The following is a 23,460-nucleotide window of genomic DNA, read 5'->3' as shown; positions in this document are numbered from 1 at the left end:
GGCTGTTGGTCCTTTCCACGGTGGCAGACCGGAACCCTCTGTCTGTATCCTGGGCAAACTGGGCAGGGCCATTCAGTGCCTATCTCCAGGGTGTTGTCCTCTTGTGCTGATTTAGAAAGAGTGAAGTTTTTTGGAAATTTAAGAAAATGGAAATTCATTTCTTATTTATTTATTCAGTAGAAATGGGGGTTCACCATGTTGGCCAGGCCCCTGCGAAGGGAAATTGCTAAAACAAGATTGGTTCTTGAAGACAGTAATTTTTCCTTTCTATAGCCTTCACTTTTTATGCCGCATGCAGATTTTGCTTGGACTGTATTTGTTCTTCTGCTTCTTGGTCAGGAAGTTTGAGTTTATGATTTGGTTTCCCTTAAGCTAAGTGCAGACAGGAGCCCTGAGCTGGAGGCAGAAATAAGGGGTCTGTCATTTACCTGTGTTCACAGGGTAAGGTGTGTGGAGTAGAGAGCATTCAGCTCTGTTTGGACACTCTGGTTGTGCAGGTACTTGTATGATTGAGGTCTAGTAACACTCATACTTGATTTAGTGTCAAGTAAAATTAGATGCCTCTCTTACTCAAGAGGAATGCTGAAAGTTTTGTTCCTCCTTTCCTGTTTTTTGTTTGTTTGTTTTTCCTCTGTATATGTTGCCCTTAAACAGAAGTTTACCATGTAGTGCTTTAGTCAGCCAACCTCCCATGTGTATGGAGTTAGAGTTTTGATTCTAATGTGGGGATGGAGGTGGGGTGCCAGATTTAGCAAACTAAAAAAAGTTAAATATTGCAGATAAACACTGAATAATTGTTTCCTATATCTTATGCATTATTTGGGACATGCTTTTACTAAAAAATTGTTCTTTATCCAAAATGCATATTTAACTGGGTGTCTTGTTTTGTGTCTGGCAGCGCTAGTTGGAGGTTATGTTTATGCATAGGAATTGCATCGATCGTGAAAATGTCCAAAGAATGATTGAGCCATGGCTGACTTTTAGTGATTGTGCATGTATCCAAAAGAGAGGATTTGTAAACCCAGGGAGTATTAGAATTAGAAGGAAGTTAGAGAACATTTCATTTATCTCTAGTCTTTTATAGTTAAGGGAATTTACTCCAGAGAGGTTAAGTCACTTTGTCAAAGTCACATAGAGTTAGTGGCAGAGCTAGACATGGGACTCTGGGACCAGCGGTGGTTCTGCTGCATAATCCCGTCCCTTAAGAGGTCATGAAAAAATTGCTTATGTTTTCATGTTGACCTTTAATCACATCTGTAGCCATCCACTCAAGATCACCTCATTATCATACTGTCCTTCAGTCCCCAGATCCAACATGTGGCAGCCAAAGCCATTCTCATGAGACACCTCGACTTTTCTCTGAGGGCTGCATGACTGTTGAAAGCCCCACGTGGTTCTCTTCCCTGCTGTTATGCCAGAAAGCCTGTAGTTCAATGTATTTTTTTTTAATTTTTATTTTTTGAGATGGAGTCTGGCTCTGTCGCCCAGGCTGGAGTGCAGTGGCACGGGATCTCGGCTCACTGCAAGCTCCGCCTCCCGGGTTCACGCCATTCTCCTGCCTCGGCTTCTTGAGTAGCTGGGACCACAGGCGCCTGCCACCATGCTGGACTAATTTTTTTGTATTTTCTTTTCTTTTTTTTTTTGAGACGGAGTCTCGCTCTGTTGCCTAGGCTGGAGTGCAGTGGCCGGATCTCAGCTCACTGCAAGCTCCGCCTCCCGGGTCTACGCCATTCTCCTGCCTCAGCCTCCCGAGTAGCTGGGACTACAGGCACCCGCCACCTCGCCCGGCTAGTTTTTTGTATTTTTTTAATAGAGACGGGGTTTCACCCCGTTAGCCAGGATGGTCTCCGTCTCCTGACCTTGTGATCTGCCAGCCTCGGCCTCCCAAAGTGCTGGGATTACAGGCGTGAGCCCCCGCGCCCGGCCTATTTTTATTTTGTTTATGGTTTTGTTAACACTTTTGACCCTCTTGAGTATTTATTGTAAGGTGCTTTGATTAAGGTGGTCTTACTGAGTATAATTCCACAACAACTAAGTGTTGTCTTATGGGAAGCCTGCTTGCTTTAAGTGGCCTATTCCCACAAAACTCCTCACCCCTTTTTATTTTGGTAGAATAAATATGGAAGATATACATATGACAAGGACCAAGGTAGATAGACAGGTATATGTGACTTGCTTACTAGAGATCTGTTCTTTTTAAACAATATTTTATTATTTTTTATTACAATTATTTGTACCTCTTTAAAAGAAAGCAGCCTTGAAAGTGAACATGCTTTCTGTAACTGCTATTTGAATACCATATTTCAGAACCACTAATCTTGTTTTTTCATAGTCTCGTTGGTTAATTCATATAAAGTCTTACCAGCTGCCAGGTCAAAGCATAATAATAAAATTGGTTGCCAAGAGACTGAAAAACCTGTTCATCCTTATTTGCTACAGTTTATCTACCTTGGCCTGATCCCAACTTCATGGGAGGCTGGTCAGGTCCTATCAGGGTATGGCTGAATACTAATCTCCTGTGTATTTGTATCTTTAAAAGCAAAGACAAGGTCTAAATCAGCTAGTTAAACACGATAATAGGATACTTTTATTCTTGCTGTACTAGCCCTAATAAGAGGGGAAATGAAACATACAGAAATAGGTCATGGCTTAAATGTTCATTTGCAATACCAAAGAGTTTTAAAATGTAACCTATGATTGTGGTCAGGATTTCTTTGTTTCTTGCTAAGAAATCATTATGAAAATAGTGATTTTCATAATAAATCTCATCATTACAAGGAAACAACTCCAAGAATGAGTGAAGAGGTCTAGCGGTCCTTGAAAAGATAAGGCATTGTCCTCACAGTCAAATACTAGAGACCTAATGTGACTTTTCTCGTTAGGGACAAGGTCAGCTGTCCCAGGCCCCACGTCTGCCCTAGGCACAGAGCGCTGTGTAGTGAAGTGGGTTGTGATATTTCCTCAGGCGGTGGCTCATTCCTGTGTTCCCGGAGCTCCTGCTTGAATGTGGAAGAATCAACACAGTCAGGAATCAGTAGGTCGGTTTTTAGTCTCCATATTCCTGATTATTAACTATGTGATATCACACCAGTATCTCTCAGTTGGGGTTGATTTTCTCCCCTGCCCCACCCCACATGGGACATTTAGCAATGCCTGGAGACATTTTTGACTGTCACAACTGGGGAGTTACTCCTGGCATTTAGTGGGTGGAGGCCAGGGATGCCGCAAAACATTCTCAGTACACAGGACAGCCCCCAACAAAGGATTATCCTGCCTAAAATGTCAACAGTGCCGAGGCTAAGAAACCCTGCATTAGACAAACCTCTTTGGCTTGCAGTTTCCCAAGTTACACGTTCACTCCATCATGTAAAACTAAGCCTAACTCTACCACTGTTGTCTTTCTAACCTCTCCCTCACCCCAATTCTAAGTCAGTAAATATGGGGTAGGGCTCAGCCTGTCATTTATTTATTTATTTATTTATTGTCTCCACACGGGCTTCTGATGGGCAGTTGCAGTTGAGGCTGAGAACCACTGCCCCCAGGCATCATGCGAAATGGGGTTCCCGTGGAGGTGCCAGGTTGGCCATAAGAGAGGAGTGGACCCTCTCGGAACAGCCTACCAGCAGGCGGAAGTGAGAGGCCTGTCTATTGCGTGCTTCCACGTGAGCAGAAGCCACATGCGTGAGGGACCACAGAGAACATGTACCTGAAGGGTTACACAGGGACTTGGGCTCTCAGTCTCTGCACGATAAGCTCTCAGCTGCCGGGAATGTCTACTTCCCAGATTTCTGGCTGACCACCATACCCTGGAAAGGAAATGATAAAAAGGGACAGTTTCTTTATTAACACCCTGATTCTAGCTTCACTAGAGCTTCTCTGGGAGGTTGAAAAACAGTAACAAAAAACCTCACCCTGAGTCATCAGCCCATTTTGCCACCCAGATAAGGAAACCACATTTGTTACACTTACAGAATTGTGTAATTTAAGAGCTTGTAGGGACCTTGGAAATTGTAGCTCAGGCTCCCCTCCCGGAAGTCCAGAGCTGTACCTCAGGTCACGTGGCTCATTGATGGCAGGGATGGTTCCAGAAGCCTGGTCTGCTGGTTCCCTGGTGTGTTCTTTTTATGTTCTTATTCTAATATTTCTTGATTGGAACCAGTGGTACTGTGGACAATCCAAAATTGTGTGTGTTGTTCAAAGGAAGTGACTTCTAGATGGAACTTTGCTAACACCCAGAGTCTCTTCCTTGAACTCCTCTGAAATATGTTAGGAGGCGAAACAAGTATATCATGATTTCCCTGTGTTAAAGCAGTGCAGAAATACCCAAGTGCCTTCTCTGTGCCAGCTGCTGGTTAAAGGCCTGTACTGCTACTTTTCCGTTCCAATTCTTGCGCCTCCCTGCCATAGCCCATTTTTCACACAAAGCCAGTGATGTCCAAAAAAAAAGGAATTCACACTCCTGAGGAGCATGAAACAAAATTTTAAAAAGTTAAAGGAATTCAGGTCATATCCTTCTGCTTAAAATCCCCTAGTTGCTTTCATTGTAGTAGGTGTGAGATCCACATAGGTAGCTGTGGTCTGTAAGGGCCTCTGGTTTCCTTTTTTTTCCTTCTCCCTTCCTTTCCTACTTTCCCTTCTCCCTTCCGTTCCCCCTTCCCTTCTCCCTTCCTTCCCTTCCTTTCTTTTCTATCTTCCCTTCCCTTCTTTCTTGTCTTTGTCACCCAGCTCACTGCAGCCTCAACATCCTGGGCTCAAGTGGATCCTCCTACCTCAGCCTCCCAAGTAACTAGGACCACAGGAACATGTCACCATGCTGGGCTAATTTTTGTATTTTTAGTAGAGATGAGTTTTTACCATGTTGGCCAGGCTGGTCTTGAACTCCTGACCTCAAGTGATCTGCCTGCCTTGGCCTCCCAAAGTGCTGGGATTACAGCTGTGAGCACTTCGCCCATCCTGGACTTTATTTTTAAAATAAAATCAGAATGCCAGTTTATTGATACATGAGAAATGGAACTGCTAAGCATAATAGATTCCTTTCTTTGAAGACAGCGTATGCTTCCTATAGGAAAAATATCCAGGTGAAGCAAATATAAAAGGAGAAAGCTACTGGGTAAGTATAGACTCAGCACCCAGTGAATTGGAAATCAAAAAGACCCAAGAGCTTTGATGCTGGAGAAAGATTACCATGTTAATGGCTCCTCAAAACTGGCTGGATGTGAAAATTGTACAGGAAGCTTTTGTTTAAAACATACCCACAAAAGAGTGTAAATTGGTTCAACTATTGTGGAAGACAGTGTGGTGATTCCTCAAGGATCTAGAACTAGAATTACCATTTGACCCAGCAGTCCCATTACTGGGTATATACCCAAAGGATTATAAATCATGCTACTATAAAGACACGTGCACACATATGTTTATTGTGGCACTATTCACAATAGCAAAGACTTAGAACCAACTCAAATGTCCATCAGTGATAGATTGGATTAAGCAAATGTGGCACATATACACCATGGAATACTATGCAGCCATAAAAAAGGAGGTGTTTATGTCCTTTGCAGAGACACGGATAAAGCTGGAAACCATCATTCTCAGCAAACTGTCACAAGGACAGAAAACCAGACACCACATGTTCTCACTTATAGGTGAGAATTGAACAATGAGAACACTTGAACACAGGGCAGGGAATATCACACACTGCAGCCTGTTGTGGGGTGAGGGGAGGGGGAGGGATAGCATTAGAAGAAATACCTAATGTAAATTTTGAGTTGATGGGTGCAGCAAACCAGCATGGCACATGTGTACCTATGTATCAAACTTGCATGTTGTACACATGTACCCTAGAACTTAAAGTATAATAATAATAATAATAAAAAACATACCCACAAGAAACAACAACACATTTTTCAGTCTCTCCTTTGGAGATTCTAATTTATTAGGTTTGTGGTGAGGGCTCGGGAATCTATGTTTTATTTAAAATACTGCTATAGTGATTGATGGTGGACAACCTGGTTTGGGAACCAGTGCCTAGCTCACCTTTACTTCCAGCATGAGTAAACTCAGGCTGGAAGAGATCATATGTCTCATGCAGAGTCACACAGCAAGTGAGTGGGAAGATAGAATTCAAATCTCCCTGTCCTCTGTCTGCATCGTTCAAACAACATAGTAAGATTCTCAGGGGACAGAGGCAGCACAGCCTTGGAAATTGTTGGTTTCTTAGTTTTCTCCTGTATATACATGTAACTAACCAGTCTAGTGTCAAACAGGAAATATACACAGCATAGTTTTGTTTTGTTTTTTTATTGCAAAGTGTCAGATTAGGACCAGTAACATCAGCACCACCTGGGAACTTAGAAATGCAGATTTTCAGCCCCACTCCAGACCTACTGAATCTGAAACTCTGGTGGGGCCTAGAGCCTGTGTTTTAAAGCCATCTAGGTGACTCTGGATGCACCCCAAAGCTTGAGAATCACTGTCTGCAGGTACATTTCATGACTCAATCGCTGGTTAAAGCTGCTGACCTCGGCCTTTGTAGTTGATGAGTCATTAACATTGAGGCCTTAACTTTCCTAGCTATCTGCTTTCCTTGGTGATATTTATTCAAAACAGGAACTATTGTCGTAAGTCTTCATTAGAGACGGAGTCTCGCTCTGTCGCCCAGGCTGGAGTGCAGTGGGGTGATCTCAGCTCACTGCAAGCTCCACCTCCCAGGTTCGCCCCATTCTCCTGCCTCAGCCTCCCAAGTAGCTGGGACTACAGGCGTCTGCCACCACACCTGGCTAATTTTTTGTAGTTTTAGTAGAAACGAGGTTTCACTGTGTTAGCCAGGATGGTCTCGATCTCCTGACCTTGTGATCTGCCCACCTCGGCCTCCCAAAGTGCTGGGATTACAGGCTTGAGCCACCGCACCCGGCCGGGAATGGACTTTTATTGAGCACTTGCCGTATGTGAGGCACTGTGTGTGAGGCTATTATTTGTTTCATTTAATTCTCACATCCACCTTGCTAGGTCAGTGTTATTATCCCTATTTTACAGATTTGGTATCTGAGGCTAGTAGAAGTTAGATATGATCTTGATGTACAGGCTATTTGCCTAACTATAGTAGTACATTTTTGCCATCTGTTGTCTCCCTAGAACAGTGGCTTACAAGCTTGATTGCGTATAACCAGAACGCCCCTGGGAAGCTTGTTATAAATGCAAATTCCCTAGGCCTCCCTTGCAGAGATCCTAATTCGGAGGCCTGGATGGGACCCAGAATTTTGAATTTTCCTCAAATACCCTAGGTGATTCTGTGCCAGTCCTAGATCCATTTTCACCTGCCCTAATTGGTTGACCAGTTGCCCCTCAAGGCTTCTCTGAAGTTCTGTGTTCTCCTGTGTTTTGTGCTCACAGGCCTTGGACACTGGTTGGAGAAGAGATATGAGTATGGGAGGAGAGGCCATGGGAGCCTTTATTAAGAGTCTTATCTGCCCGGCTTTTTCTGCTGTCTCTGCTGCTTCTTAGAGGGTTCCTAGGCCATATTTTGGCTTTGAGTAACTTGTGATGCTTTCCATTATCTATCCCAAAGTTTGTAACTGTTCTTATAGCAACTTTGCCCTTGTGTCTGTGGGGTGCATAGATGTGAGCCATTTCCTTCAGGCTGTCATTAATAACTGTGGAGTAGGGAGTTGCTTCAGCTTTTGAGGTCAGAAATGGTATTTCATCTGTTTGGTGATAAAAGCCCTTATTTTTCAGGGATAGAATGGACATACATAGTGAATGATTTGGCTTAGAACTTAGAAATGCAGATGCAGATGTTTGGCCCCACGCAAATGTACTGAATTCACTAAATAATTAGAAGACTGAATAATCTGGTGCTATTATGAAGGAAAAAAGTGAAATGGAAATTAAAAACAAATTTCAGATATGACGCCTGATGTCCTTTGTGAGGTGACAGGCTGATTTCTGTCTACAAGTTTAGAAGCAGCTACTAACATAAATAACCCAGGGATCCCATAATGTAAAAGAGTCATGTCTATGAAAAGATAGTGGAAATTGGCCAGGCTTTTGTCCAGTAGAGAAATCAGAAATGTTAAACTATTAAATTTCTTTAATATGTCTTAGTCCCTGAAACAAAATGTGTATTACAAAATGGGAAGGAAATTCACAAAAGCAAACATTGCAGCTTCCTGAAGTCCACTATATATAAAGCAAATTATAGGTTATGTTTCTAAGAATACTTTCTTTTTCTACCTGATATTAGAGTTGATAATAACAATATGCAAGTGAGTATAATAGCTACAGCTACCATATGTGTCAAGAATTATACAAACACTTTCTCATTTAATCCTCAAGAATCTTACAAAGCAGATATTATCCTTCATTGTACAGATGATGAAACAGGCTCAAGAGGATGAAGTAATTTGCCCAATGCTGGGATATGGTTTCCAGGGATTCAGGACTTTCAGTGTTATAACTCAGATGGTCTCCACTAAACTGGGTTGGTTGGTCCCACCAAGTGTCACCCAACCTACTGACCCACAGTTAATAGTAAGGCCAAAGGGTTCTGAGTTAGACATTGGTTAATATACTGAAAATTGCCAACCTGCCTCACAGAGCAACTTTCAGAACATTTTTTGGTGCCCGTTTTTCTTGATTTTATACACAGTTCTAATAATCTTGGTTATTTGGTTCCCAGGTGCCTTGTCAATTAAAAACAGTGCATCGGAAGGGGTAGGGGTTGACCCAGGAAGGCACTGATTACTGTGGTGAGGGATAGCTGCCTGACTGATAGCAAAGGTGAGGGCAGGGAGAAGGAAATATAAATTAACAAAAGACACAAAATCAATACAGCGGTCAGGAGCCATTTATTATGGAGGCAAACATACATTAAAAAGAATAGCTATTATTGAACATTTCCTTTGTGTCAAACACAGTTTTAGGCATTTTATAGGTATACATAATTGAATCCATGCAAAGTAATCCTATTATTATTCCTGGTCCACAGATGAGGCAACTGAGACAGAGAGGTTAAGTAATTTGCTCAAGGTCACATGGCCTGTGAGTGGTAAAGTTGAGAATTAAAGTCATACAGTCTGTCTCCAATGCTCAGATCCTCAACATCCTACTTCAATGTAGGTCCTAGGTCTTCAGGACGTAGCATGGCAAGTTAGTGAGGTTTGTTGTGATGTCCTGAATCCTCCAAGGAGAAAAAAAAAACAAAAACATGGGCATTAAATTTTATTTTGTAATAATTAATTTTTAAAAATTTACCAAAGGTTTTTTTTTTTTTTTTTTTTTTTTGGGAGACAGAGTCTCGCCCTGTCACCCGGGCTAGAGAGCAGTGGCGTGATGTTGACTCACCATAACCTCCGCCTCCCTCGTTCAAGTGATTCTCCTGCCTCAGCCTCCTAAAGTAGCTGGGATTACAGGTGTGTGCCATCACACCCAACTAATTTTTGTATTTTTAGTAGAGACGGGGTTTCCCTATGTTGGCCAGGCTGGTCTCGGTCTCCTGGTCTCCAGTGATCTGCCCGCCTCTACCTCCCAAAGTTCTGGGATTACAGATATGAGCCACCATGCCCTGCCAAATTTACCAAAGTTATATGTGGACATTGTTCTACAACGCCTGTTACAAAAAACCAGTAGACTCCTCTCCCCCAGCCCATTTCCTGCTCCCCAGAGTTAACCAGTGAACTCTTGCAGTAGGTTACACATCTAGTCTCTAAATGACATGTTTCTATTCCTATGGTCAGTTTTTCAGTTTTAGTCATTATCTGTAGATACTTTATTACCGAAGAAGAGAATTTAACTCATTCCTCCATCCACCCCTGCTACAAGTGTACCATTTTCATCTCCTCTTTCTTACCTGAGTTTGTTCATTTGTTCCTACATTTGTTTGTTCATTCTTTCCTTCCCCTACTCAACAGTTTATTATAACTTTATGGAGGTGTTATTGACAGATAAAAGGCTGTACATGTTTAATATATACATCTTGATGAATTTGGGGATAATTATTCACCATGAAACCATCGCTACCATCAAGGCCATAAACATACCCATCATCTCCCAAAGTTTTATCCTGCCTCCTTTATTATTATTATTGCTTTTTGTGTGTGTGTGTTTTAAGAACAATTAACACTGGACCTATCTTCTTAGCAGGTTTCAGTATCTAATACAGTATTAGTATTATATAGACACTAGGTGCTGTATAATAGCTTTTCAGAACTTATTTATTTTGCATAAACTTGTTCCCCTTAACTGTGACCTTCCCATTTCCCCTTCCTCCCAGTCCCTGGCAACCATCATTCTGCTCTCTGCTTCTGGGAGTACTTTTTTTTAAATTACATTTTTTTATTTTAGAAACAAGATCTTGCTGTGCTGCCCAGACTGGAGCGCAGTGACGTGATCATAGCTCACTGCAGCCTTGAAGTCATGGGCTCAAGCAATCACTGCGCCTCAGCCTCTTGAGTAGCTGGGGCTACAGGAGCCGCCACCATGCTTGGAGAGTTTGACATTTTAGATTCTATATATTAAATATATGGAAGATCACATAGTATTTTTCTTTATGTGTCTGGCTTATTTAACTTAGTCTAATAGCTTCCACATCTATCCGTATTGTCACAGATGGCAGGATTTCTTTCTTTTTTAACGCTGAATACTTTTCCATTGTATGTATAGACCACATTTTCTTCATTTATTCATTGTGAATGGACATTTAGGTTGCTTCTAAGTCTTGGCTATTGTGAATAATGCTGCAATGAACATGGGAGTACAGATACCACTTAGAAATCCTGATTTCAATTCTTTCAGATGTATTATACCCAGAAGGAGGATTGCTAAATCCTATGGTATTCTATTTTTAAAATTTTTGAAAAAATTATTTTAAAGAACCTCCATAATGTTTTCCATGGTGGCTGTACCACTTTGTATTCCCACCAACAGTGTACAAGGGCCCCTTTTCTCCATATCCTTGCCAACACTTACCTCTTGTTTTTTTTTTTTTTTTTTCTAATTGGCCATCCCAGCAGATGTGAGGTAATCAAAATCATTGTGGTTTTGATTTGCATTTCTCTGATGATTAGTGATGTCGAGCACTTTTTCATATACTTGTTGACCATTTTTTATGTATTCTTTGAAAAAATGTCTATTCAGCTATTTTGCCCATTAAAATTTTTTTTCTTTTGGGTGTGTTTTTGGTATTCAGTAGTATGAGGTTCTTGTATATTTTGGATATTAAACCCTTATCAGATTTACATTTTTTTCCTTCTATACGTTGCCTTTTCTTTTCTTTTTTTTTTTTTTTTGAGGTGGAGTGTCATTCTGTCACCTGGCTGGAGTTCAGTGGCACGACCTCCGCTCACTGCAACCTCTGCCTCTGGACTCAAGTGATTCTCGTGCCTCAGCCTCCTGAGTAGCCAGGATTACAGGTGCCTACCACCATGTCCAGCTAATTTTTGTATTTTTAGTAGAGATGGGGTTTTGCCATGTTGGTCAGGCTGGTCTCAAAGTCCTGCCCTCAAGTGATCTGCCTTCTGGGCTCCCAAAGTGCTGGGATTACAGGTGTGAGCCACCATGCCCAGCCAGTGGCCTTTCCATTTTATTGTTTCCTTTGCTGTGCAGCAGCTTTCGTTTGATGTAATCACACTTTTTTTTTTTTTTTTTTGTTAGATGGAATCTCACTTTGTCACCCAGGCTGGAGTGCAATGGAGCAATCTCAGCTCACTGCAACCTCTGCCTCCTGGGTTCAAGTGATTCGCCTGCCTCATCCTCCCAAGTAGCTGGGATCATAGGTGCGTACCACCATGCCCCAGTTAATGTTTGTATTTTTAGTAGAGACGGGGTTTCACCATGTTGGCCAGGCTGGTCTTGAACTCCTGACCTCAAGTGATCCACCTACTTTGACCTCCCAAAGTGCTGGGGTTACAGGCGTGAGCCACTGCACCTGACTGGATTATTTAGAGTATCTCTTATTATTATTTGTACCTCTGTGGTATCAGTTGTAACACCTCCTATTTCATTTACAATTTTATTAATTTGAGTTTTTACTCTTTTTTTAGACTAGGTAAAGTTTTCTCTCTCTCTGTCTCTCTTTCTCTCTCTCTCCGCCTCAGTAAAATAAAATTTATTTAATTTTTTGAGGACGGATTCTTGCTGTGTTACCCAGGCTGGAGTGCAGTGGTGCAATCTCAGCTCAATGCAACCTCTGCTTCCCAGGTTCAAGTGATTCTCCTGTTTCAGCCTCCCAAGCAGCTGGGATTACAGGCACCCGCCACCACGCCCGGCTAATGTTTGTATTTTTAGTAGAAATGGGGTTTCGCCATGTTGTTCAGGCTGGTCTCAAACTCCTGACCTCAGGTGATACCCGCCTCGGCCTCCCAAAGTGTTGGGATTATAGGCATGAGCCACTGCGCCCAGCCAGTTTTGTCAATTTTATTTTTTCAAAAAATAGTTAGTTTTATTCATCTTTTCTTTCTTTTCTGTGTTTTTTTTTTTTTTAATTTTTTTGGTCTCTATTTAATTTTAGCTCCAATCTTTATTATTTCATTCCTTCTTCTAACTTTGGGCTTATTTTGTTCCCTTTTTTCTAGTTTGTTGCAGTATAAACTTAGGTTGTTTACTGAAGATCTTTCTTTTTTCTTAATGGAGGCCATTTATCACTGTAAACTTCCCTCTTAAAACTGCGTCTGCTGAATCCCATAAAATTTTGATGTGTTATATTCTATTTTCATGTATCTCGAGATTAAAAAAAATTCCTTTTGATTTTATTTGACCAAGTAGCTGTTCAGGATTATGTTACTGAATTTCCACATATTTGTGAAATTTTCAGTTTTCTTCCTGTTATTGATTTCTAGTTATGTGTTGGTGTGGTCAGAAAAGATATTTAGTATGATTTCAATCTTCTTAAATTCGTTGAGACTTGTTTTGTGGCCTACTATATGTTCTATCCTGAAGAATATTCCACGTGCGCTTGAGAATAATGTATATTCTCCTATAGTTGGATAGAAAGTTCTGTATGTGCCTGTTAATTCTATTTGTTCTATAATATTGTTCAGACCTGCCATTTCCTTATTGATTTTCTATCTGGATGATCTGTTCATTGTTGAAATTAGGGTATTCAAATCCCTTACTATTATTGTATGGTTATCTATTTCTCCTTTCAGTTTGGTTAATATTTGCTTTATATATTTAGGTACTTTGATGTTGGGTGCCTACATGTTTACAATTGTTATATCTGCTTGATGAATTCACCTCCTTGTCACCACATAACTACCCTCTTGGTCTCTTGGGACTGTTTTTTACTTGAAGTCTATTCTGATATAAGTATAGTCACCCCTGCTTTCTTTTGGTTTCTATTTGCATGAAATATTTTTTTCCATCCCTTCACTTCCAGTCTGTCTGCCCTTAAATCTAAAACGACTCTCTTTCAGGCAGCAAATAATTGTATCTTATTTTTTATATATATTCTGTCATTCTATGCCTTTTGTTTTTATTTATTTATTTATTTTTTTGAGACGGAGTCTTGCTCTGTCGCCCGGACTGGAGTGCAGTGGCCGGATCTCAGCTCACTGCAAGCTCCGCCTCCCGGGTTCACGCCATTCTCCTGCCTCAGCCTCCCGAGTAGCTGGGACTACAGGCGCCGCCACCTCGCCCGGCTAGTTTTTTGTATTTTTTAGTACAGACGGGGTTTCACCATGTTCACCAGGATGCTCTCGATCTCCTGACCTCGTGATCCACCCGTCTCGGCCTCCCAAAGTGCTGGGATTACAGGCTTGAGCCACCGCGCCCGGCCTCTTTTTCTTTTCTGAGACAGAGTTTCACTCTTGTTGCCCAAGCTGGAGTGCAATAGCATGATCTAGGCTCACTGCAACCTCCGCCTCCCGGGTTCACGCCATTCTCCTGCCTCAGCCTCCCGAGTAGCTGGGACTACAGGTGTCCGCCATCATGCCTGCCTAATTTTTTTTGTATTTTTAGTAGAGACGAAGTTTCACTATGTTGGCTAGGCTGGTTTTGAACTGAGCTCAAGTGATCTGCCCGCCTTGGCCTCCCAAAGTGCTAGGATTACAGGCATGAACCACCATGCCCAGCCTCTATGTCTTTTAATTGGAGAATGTAATACATTCACATTTCAAGTAATTATCGATAGATAGGGACTGACTATGCCATTTTGCTCGTTATTTTCTATTTGGTAGTTCTTTCTTTCTTTGCTTCTCTTAAAAAGCTGAGCTGCTTTTTAAGCAGATGACCACCATTCTGTCTGTTTTGAGTCCCGATTTTACGGTCCCCCAAATTCCAGAAGTTTTGAGGTTCTGAATTCCTGAGACTTTCTGGAGATTCTGTGATGAGTTCCTTCTTGGATTTCCCTACTGGCAGATGAAGAGTCAGCTTTCCGAGATCTGTTAATCAGTTACCTCTAGTCCATCTACTCTCTAGCCTCTACCATTTTGTTGCTTCCACTACCTGATCTTTGTCCTTGTGAGTTTATGTCTAAAAGAAATAAAACATTCTTTATTGTTATATTAGTGAGATTTTGGGAGGAAGCAGAACCACATGTACATGCTGAGCATGCCATCTTTATTCTGAAGTCTGAAAGATATTTTAGAAAGATTTTAATGCAAAAGCATCCAAAAAAGGTTTTGTTGCTTTAAGCAGACTACGAAAAATGGTATTGTTGTAATAATTTTACTTGCTATTCAAATTATAGTTCCAGAGTTAGGAATGTCGGTATTACCTGGGCATCACCTGGGTGCTTACTCGAAATACAGACTCCTGGGCCCCCTACAGAAATTATTTATTTATTTTTTTATTTTTTGAGACGGAGTCTCGCTCTGTCGTCCAGGCTGGAGAGCAGTGGCCTGATCTCGGCTCACTGCAAGCTCCGCCTCCCGGGTTCACGCGATTCTCCTGCCTCAGCCTCCCGAGTAGCTGGGACTACAGGCACCCACTGCCACGCCCAGCGAATTTTTTGTGTTTCTAGAGACGGCGTTTCACTGTGTTAGCCGGTAAGGTCTTGATCTCCTCCTACGTGAATATTGAATCAGAATTAGCATTTTGAAAGATCCCTAGGAGATTCCTATATATCTTGAGGCTTGAGAAGTGCTAATATGAACTTGTAATTAAAGGAAGCTAACTCTAATGAATTTTAATCTGGGATTTAAAAATCTTGATACATTTTTCTTACTAAATTGTTCTCAAAATTCTCGAGGTTGCTGTGAGATATAAAAGAGAAAGGGGTGCATTTTCATGAGATTTTCATCAGGTATGAAACAAAACTTCCATTTCGTTTACCATGAGAAGAGATGTCAGACTGGTTGTGCTCAGACTTTTCTTAGCTGCCCACAGTTCTTGAGGCTGGTGGTAGTTTTTTTAGATTGGACAGATTGAGTCTTCAGTCACACGTTGAGCTGCCAAAATGAAAGCGTAGCTTCTCCTAGAGGTAAGGGATACATTGATTAGTTCTATGTCCAACATTTCACCCAATAATTAATAAGTGCTCAATAACTCGTTGGGGGGTGAATGAATAAAAAACAAGATACAACCCCGTCTTCAAGATCGTCACAAACCAACAATAAAGACCAAGAAATAAACTGAATAATTAGCATACAGGGGTGACCAGTTGTAGAAATACTAAGCACAGGGAAGGTGCATCCAGCTCAGCATTGCTGGCACAAGGAGCCAAGGAGCTGCTTCTCTTGGTGAACAGAGCTTGGTGCAGTTAGAGCAGCAGCTCTCACACTTTAGTGTGTATCAGAATCACCTGGAGTGCTTGTTGAACCACAGACAGCTGTGCCCTATCCTCAGCATTTCTGATTCAGTGGGGTGGGCCCAAGAATGTGCAAAAGTAGTAAGCTCCTAGAAGATGCTGGTAATACTGGTCTTGGAACCACAGTTTGAGAACCACTTAACTTAGAGAATTACAACGAATTCTGATGGCTGGACTCTAGCAGCTTATAGGCAGGAGGCAGGTGATACTGAAGGCAGAAGCTTAAGGAGTAGGAATTTTATTGTGGAGATTGTGGGGAGCCATTAACAGGAGAGTGATGGACTCTCATTTGCCTTTTGGAAAGATCACTTTGGGTGTGGTGTGGAGGATGGATCAGAGTCAAGAATACGTGGGGATCAGAAAACCAAATAAGAGGTTTATTATAGCCATCCAAGAAATAATCAAAACTTGGAGTAAAGGCGAGATGATGAATATCCTTAGGACCTGCTGGCCAATTGGAAGTGGGAGGGGCAGAGAGGGAGGAGTTAATGAGAACCATCAGATTTCTGGCTGTGTGTGTTGGGATTGTGTGATTCAAGACACAGGAAGAGAAGTGGGATTGAAGCAAGGTTGTGGAGAAAAGCAAAGGAGGTGAGTACAGGACATGTTGGATTGAGATGCCAGCAAGATATCTGGGTGGACTCCCTTGTAGGCAGTTTTACTTATGGAATTGGAGGCCAGCTGCAAGGTCTGGTAAGTAATCCAGCCCCTTTCCTCCTGCCACTTCCATTTGATCTCCCATATCGTTTGTTTGGATGAGGCATTGTATTTGTAAGCAACAATACGAATATAACCTTCAAGGGCCTTGAGAATACAATACTTTTCTAAATATTTTCTCGAGAAAACAAATGTTCTACTTTTTTGATTCACGGGGTAGGGGGGAGGAAGAAAGAGCTGAAGTACGAGTCTTCTAATACCAGAAGAGGTTAATAAAGCCGCCCTCTGAGTGGCCAGTCGAATTGGAACTTGGTAAGCTTGAAAGGGGCAAAAATCACTTGACTGGTCTGCAGTGCCATATGACAAACAGCTGAGACTAATTAGCTGGATTGCGGGTTTTTACAGCGATGCCTGTTTTGAAAGTTGATGGAGCGAATGCTTTTCAAAAGAGTCTTTTGAAAACCTTTTTAAGTAGGCCATTCTGACTTTAACATTTCTCCCTGTCTTAACCTCAGACAAAAAGTAACCTTCCTGAAGAGGACATGTGATTGGAAATTGTCAATTGTTGAAGCGTTGGTAACTCCCGTCTCTAACGTTTTAGAAAATTACAACAAGCGGTTCTCTACCCTGGCAAGGTATGGTTTTGTATTTATCTTTTTTTTTTTTTTTTGGTAGTGGTTTTGAGCTCTGTCATGTCAATTTTCATGCGCTTAAATTATGTGCAATATAACACACAATACCAGTGCACATATTATTTTTAAACTAAAGACTTAATGATGTCTACTAAATTTCTAGGGATTAGTTTGAAAAGTGAATTTTCAGTGACCAGGGAGTGGGTACGAATACTGGACTGCATTTTTCCTTTCTTTTCTGTACGTGAATAAAGAAACACAGGTTTTTACTTTCAGGTAATTGTTGAATATGAGAGCTGATTAAGAAATTGAATTATTCTGAGAGTCTTGCTTATCCTCTGAGGGTTGTTTGACAAAAATTCAAGCTTACTGGTGTTTTGTTTTTGATAGTGTTAACAGCGTTCTTTCTTTTCTCTTTCTTTCTTCCTTTCCCTTTCCCTTTCCTTTGTTAAATTTGAGACAGAGTCTTGCTCTGTCGCCCAGGCTTGAGTGCAGCGGTACAATCTTGGGTTACTGCAACTTCTGCCTCCCAGGATCAAGCAATTCTCCTGCCTCAGCGTCCTGAGTAGCTGGGACCCCAAGCTACCATGCCTGGCTAATTTTTGTATTTTTAGTAGAGATGGGGTTTCACCATGTTGGCCAGGCTGGTCTCAAACTTCTGACCCCAAGTGATCTGCCCGCCTCGGCCTCCCAAAGTGCTGGGATTATAGGCATGAGCCACCGTGCCCGGCCTAATAGTGTTAATAGTTTTAATGGAGGAATGTGTGTGTGTGTTTTAGTGTAAGGTTTATTTCTTCTGGGAATTAAATCTGCTTTTCAATTAGTGTTAATTCTGTTAGGTTTGATAAGCGTATTGTTGTTATGTAAGGAAATGTCCATATATTTTAGAGATGCAAAGTGAAGTATGCTGGAGTGAAAGATCTGGGTGGTGTGATGGGAGATTTCATTATATAGTTCTCTCTACTTCTGGATATTGTATTAGTTTACTAGAGCTGCCATAACAAAGTACCATAAACTGGGTGGCTTTAAAACTGTGATTTCAAAAACAGAAATGTATTTCCTCACAGTTGTGAAGCCTGAAAGTCTAAGATCAAGATGTCAGTGGGGTTGGTCCCTTTTGAGGACTGTGAGGGAGAATCCGTTCTAGGCCTTTCTGCTTAGCTGTGGATGGCTGTCTTCTCCCTATGTCTCTTCATGCCATCCTCCCTGGGTTCATATCTGTGATCACAGTTCCTTTCTTGTGAAGAGACCATGAGGGAAGATTAGGACCCACCCTAATGACCTCTTTTTAACTTGATTCCCTCTATAAAGGTCCTAGCTCCAAAAAACATTATATTCTGAGGTACTGGGAATTAGAGCTTCAGCATGTGAATTTTAGGGGAACACAATTCAATCCGTAACTGGCAGTCTGAAAAGTTTCATAATATGATATTTTAAAGATTTGCCTCAAATTGCATGCAGTAAACATTTGTTAAGCCCAGTGCCTGGTAAGTGCTGGATATCGAGTGTGTAAAGATGTGTAAGACATGGTTCCTGTCCACTAACCCATGGTTTAATCAAATACAGGGATCTAACTTTGTGAGTGTGTATGTGTTTGCTTATTCCTTCCACTGAGTTGTAGCCACTCTCACACTTGTGTGTCCCTGGAGGCACAATCACGGTCCTGACACATGGACAGCCTAATATCACAAGAGATACCTGGAAGGGTTCCCTTGCCCTGAGCACCCATGAGCATAGGTTAAGAGAGTGGAAGGACTTTGTGTTCACCCAGTCCATTCTTCTCATTTTACAGATGAAGAAATTGAGGCTTAGAAGTGCTAAAGTCATTTGCTGATTTGTATTAGTGCCAAGTCATCCTTCAGAGTCTCCTGGCTTCCATTCCAGTGTGGTGACCAAAAAATACTGTTTTCTTTGCCACAAACTCATGCTTTTCACCTGGGAATGAGCCCCAAGCCCCATTATCAGAAGTCATTGTGGGAAAGAGCCTTGATAAAAAGCGGACATTCTGTGTCAAGGTTCTTGGATTATAAATACCAAAAAAAAAAAAAAAAAAAAAAAAGAAAGATGTTTTGGGGATGAGTGTTTATTCACGAGGGCATTTTATCCATAGAATGAAGTTAGATTAAATACATTCCAAAGGAGTTTGGCTGCTTTCTCTGTTTCTTAGCTCTTTCTCCTTGTCACTTGTAGAAATAGGTCGTAGAGCTACGACTCTGCGGCCATAAGAATACAAACAACTGTTTTTCTTCTTTCTTGGTGCTTCTGCTGCCCACAAGACAGGAACTGTGGCAGAAAGGGGATGGTCTGATGAAACCTTGCTGGCTGGCAGGATGGCACCATGGCAACTAGGCTGCTTCTCTCTGCAGCTGGTTCAGCTTCCGCCCTCTCTGGACCCTCGGTACCTGGGTGCTCAACGGGGAAACTGTCTTCTCCCTGCCTCCATTTCTGATTTTCCTCTGTAGGATTAAGGCTTCTTGAGATATCTGCTCATCTTTTGCTGTTATTCCTTTCTTCCTCCCTTTGAACTTGTTTGATTTAGAGCCAGAGCTCAGGCTATAGCACACATGATAGCTGATGAGTCATGTGAAGCCCATTAAAAACAAAAGCTGATTATCACAGGAGCCATTATTTACTTGCGCTGTCTATGCGCCAGCACGTTTTCTTGTGCGCTCCTGGTGTTGCTGCAGCATGGCTGGGGCCCTCTTACGGTGTAGGCTGGGGGCAGGTGGGGGAAGTGGGTGATGGATGAGATGGGGTGCTGCTTGAGAGAGGAGCTAGCTTTGCTGCTGCTTCTCTGAAGGCAGAAGTCACTTTGCTCAAACACGGGTATAAATCATCCTTTCAAGAGCTGAGAGCATCCATTTTTTTGTTTGTTTTTCTTGTTTTCCCCGTTTCATACTCTATCAGGCCTCCTTTCTTGATGACATGATCTAAGCTGGAATCTTTTAGCTATTCTTTAGCTAGATGGTAAATCCAGCAAATAGCTAGATGTTAAATTCATTCATCTAGCAAATAGTGAATGGGTTCGCCATTTTCACACGGAGAAGGTCCAGACCACTTCAAGTTTGTACCTCTGTGGTATGGCAACTGAGCCAGCCTGTGGATGATCACTGGTTGAAAAATCTCCTTCCTAGTGTCCTTCTTGGATCTGTCTTGCTGCGCCTTACATTTTGGTTCTCTCTTCACTCTAAATGTCCATCTCATTTTTTCCATGGCCTCAGGAAATAGAATTATGTTGATGACACTAAAATTCATAGCCATATTCTTGTGAGCCCTAGGTCTGTTTTCCAAATGCGAATTAAATACAACTCCCTTGATGTCCCTCAGACATGGAGACATTTAACTGGTTGGGTACCGTACAGTGTAATGTGGTATTTGAGAGTGTGTCTGAGTTCAAATCTTGGTTCTGCCATTTCTGGCTGTGTGACCTTGGGCAAATTTATTAACCTTTCTGTGCATTGGTTTTTTCCATCTGTAGATTAGGGACCTTATACGGTTGTTGTGAAGACTAAAAGAGTCAGTGCTTTAAAGGATTTAGAATAGTGCTCAGTGTTAGTTATAATAATTATCATCTTCTCAGACAATCTTTTCCTTTTTCAGTTAATGATGTACCATTTATTTACCAAACTAAAAGTTTTGGTTATCTTTAATTTCTATACTAGTCTATCAAGAAATTATATTGATTTCTACCTCCTAAATATATCTCGAATTAATCACTTGTTTTTCATCCCTACTGTCTCCAACACAATTCAAACCCTCAGAGTCTCTCTCCGTATGTCTTAGCCAGTTCAAACTGTTACAACAAAGTACTATAGACTGGATAGCTTGCAAACAACAGACATTTATTTCTCACGGTTCTAGAGGCTGCAAGTCTGAGACCAGGGTGGTCACATGCTCAGATTTTGGTGAGAGCTCTCTTCCAGGCTGCAGACACTCGACTTTTCACTGTATTCTCACCAGGCAGAAAGGTAGCTCTCTGGACTCTTCTTATAGGGGCACTAATCCCCTTCATGAAGGGTCTATCCTCAAAACCTCATTACTTACCAAAGACCTTCCTCTTTCTACCGTCACATTGGGGATTAGATTTCAACATACCATTTTTGGGAAGACACAAACATTCACTCGGTAACATTAGAGCCTCCTGATGCTGTGTGTATTTCCAGTCTCCATGTGGCTGCCACAGAGATCTTTGAAAGGCACACATTTCATGGTCCTCTCCTGCATAAAGAGCCCATGGTAGTCTTCCCTTGCCCAGAGGATAACACACAAACTGGTTTTTTTTTAATTATTATTATACTTTAAGTTCTAGGGTACGTGTGCACAACGTGCAGGTTTGTTACATATGTGTACTTGTGCCATGTTGGTGTGCTGCACCCATCAACTCGTCAGCACCCATCAACTCGTCATTTACATTAGGTATAACTCCCAATGCCATCCCTCCCCACTCCCTGCTCCCCCTAATAGGCCCTGGTGTGTGATGTTCCCCTTCCAGAGTCCAAGTGATCTCATTGTTCAATTCCTACCTATGAGTGAGAACATGCGGTGTTTGCTTTTCTGTTCTTGCGATAGTTTGCTGAGAATGATGGTTTCCAGCTGCATCCATGTCCCTACAAAGGACACAAACTCATCCTTTTTTATGGCTGCATAGTATTCCATGGTGTATATGTGCCACATTTGCTTAATCCAGTCTGTCACTGATGGACATTTGGGTTGATTCCAAGTCTTTGCTGTTGTGGATAGTGCCGCAATAAACATACCTGTGCATGTGTCTTTATAGCAGCATGATTTATAATCCTTTGGGTATATACCCAGTAATGGGATTGCTGGGTCAAATGGTATTTCTAGTTCTAGATCCTTGAGGAACGCCATATTGTTTTCCACAATGGTTAAACCAGTTTACAATCCCACCAACAGTGTAAAAGTGTTCCTATTTCTCCACATCCTCTCCAGCACCTGTTGTTTCCTGACTTTTTAATGATTGCCATTCTAACTGGTGTGAGATGGTATCTCATTGAACACACAAACTTTTTAGTGCCATGTCACAGTCCCTTTAGGCCCAGGTCTCCAACACTTTCCCATGTTTTCAGCCTCTGTTCTGGATACCTTCTCCCCTACCTCCATGCATCCTTTCAGCCACGTCCACTGCTGAGGTCCTTTCATGCATCCTAAGTAACCTTAGCCTCCTACACCTTTGCAAGTACAAACCCTCAAACCCTTACTCACCCGCATCAGTCAGCCCAAGATGTGTTCCCTCCTGAAGGACTTAAACCTGGTCTATTTCTTTTTTTAATTTTGGACATCAGGCATTCCTTACCAAATTCCATCAAAACTCGATTACATGTTTTGGATTGGCATCAAGAATTATTTGCTTACAGTTTTTGTTATCTTGAAAGGATAATGCTTATTTGGCTGACATGTGAGGTAAAGACCTTCCCCACATTATCTGGTGCACTGTGTAATTTTTGTCCATTCACATTTGTCACTTGTCCCTCTGTGTGCCTGGACACTCACATTCTGACTTCAGTCCTTGACTCAGATGCCCTTATGTGAAGTTTTTCTGATTCCCTCCTTAGACATCGTGGGCTCCTTCTCCTCCCTCTTGTGCTATCTCCCCAGACCTCCCATCTCCCCAACGGCTTGCTCATACTTCTGTTACAGTTCTTCTTTTTTTTCTTGAGACAGAGTTTTGCTCTTGTTGCCCAGGCTGGAGTGCGATGGTGCGATCTCAGCTCACTGCAACCTCTGCCTCCTGGGTTCAAATGTTTCTCCTGCCTCAGCCTCCCCAGTAGCTGGGATTACAGGCATGTGCCACCACGCCTGGCCAATTTTGTATTTTTAGTAGAGACGGGGTTTCTCCATGTTGTCCAGGCTGGTCTTGAACTCTCGACCTCAGGTGATCCGCCCACCTCGGCCTCCCAAAGTGCTGGGATTACAGGCATGCGCCACCATGCCAGGCCCTATAGTTCTTTTTTCCATGCATTTTCCTTGGGCACTTCCACAAATAGCTTACCTATTAGACTGTTGCTCTTCTAGAGCCACATTCTTGGTGCTTAACATAGTGGCACATCCCCAGTTCTTGTTCGTTAGATGTTTAATTGATGTGCTCATAAGCTGCTGCCTGAATTTCAGTCATTTAAACCAGGCTCTCTCCCTCCTTAGTGGCATCAAGCTTTACTAGTATATCTTTGGATCTTTGGTGGAGGCCAATTTACTTATCAAACCTTATTTAAAATTACTAACAGCTTTTGGATAGGTATATGTATGCTATTTTGCATTTAACTTCTGTTATATTTGAAGGACATTTAATATATATATTTGGGAAATACTTTCATATGTGTCATGAAGAACACTACAGCCCTTTCCCACATCCTCCTATGCTTTGTAGTTTTGATATTTTCACATTTGTCATTTGAGCCAAGTTTATTTTTCTCT

At 41.9% G+C, this 23,460-nt stretch overlaps 1 protein-coding gene across 5 annotated transcripts in view; it reads left to right on the top strand.

Annotated features, from left to right (window-relative positions):
• Positions 1 to 23,460, top strand: part of RAB27A (RAB27A, member RAS oncogene family) — an 88,740-nt gene that overhangs the window by 4,775 nt on the left and 60,505 nt on the right. For 4 of the 5 annotated variants that reach the window (XM_005559613.4, XM_045395486.2, XM_005559614.4 and 1 more), the window contains exon 2: positions 16,912 to 17,031. The exons of the other annotated variant lie outside the window; for it this stretch is intronic. The gene's annotated coding sequence lies outside the window, so the exon portion shown is untranslated. The remainder of the gene's footprint in view (positions 1 to 16,911; positions 17,032 to 23,460) is intronic. 5 annotated transcript variants of the gene reach the window in all.

The sequence above is a fragment of the Macaca fascicularis genome, chromosome 7 (genome assembly GCF_037993035.2).
Source record: "Macaca fascicularis isolate 582-1 chromosome 7, T2T-MFA8v1.1".
In the NCBI taxonomy this organism is placed as follows: domain Eukaryota; kingdom Metazoa; phylum Chordata; class Mammalia; order Primates; family Cercopithecidae; genus Macaca; species Macaca fascicularis.
Note: the sequence above shows the minus strand (reverse complement) of the source record. Positions and strands in the feature narration are given on the sequence as shown.